This window comes from Oryzias melastigma, linkage group LG24 (genome assembly GCF_002922805.2).
Source record: "Oryzias melastigma strain HK-1 linkage group LG24, ASM292280v2, whole genome shotgun sequence".
NCBI classification, from domain to species: Eukaryota; Metazoa; Chordata; class Actinopteri; order Beloniformes; family Adrianichthyidae; genus Oryzias; species Oryzias melastigma.
The window spans coordinates 6,509,317-6,509,553 of NC_050535.1; the positions used below are offsets into that span (position 1 = coordinate 6,509,317).

A 237-nucleotide genomic window follows, 5' to 3' on the forward strand; every position below is an offset into this window, starting at 1 on the left:
CAAAAAAAAAAAAGAAACGTGTACAAATGAAAAGGCCACAATGGAAGCTTTCATTTTGAAACCCAGACTGGTTTCCTGTTTGTCCAGATTTTTACTGCACAACTGACGCATCAACAAAACATGTAAATTATGTCGTGTTCTTACTGTCATTATGTGTAATTTTCATTATTTTGATATTTTATCCCCTAAAATCCATTTATTTATTAATGAGGCTTTTTTAATTTGTAGCAGCTTTTC

General features: G+C 30.8%; 1 protein-coding gene across 1 annotated transcript in view; it reads right to left on the reverse strand.

The window, feature by feature from the left end:
- Positions 1 to 237, reverse strand: part of LOC112158227 (rho-associated protein kinase 2) — a 41,070-nt gene that overhangs the window by 12,405 nt on the left and 28,428 nt on the right. The gene's annotated exons all lie outside the window — the stretch shown is intronic.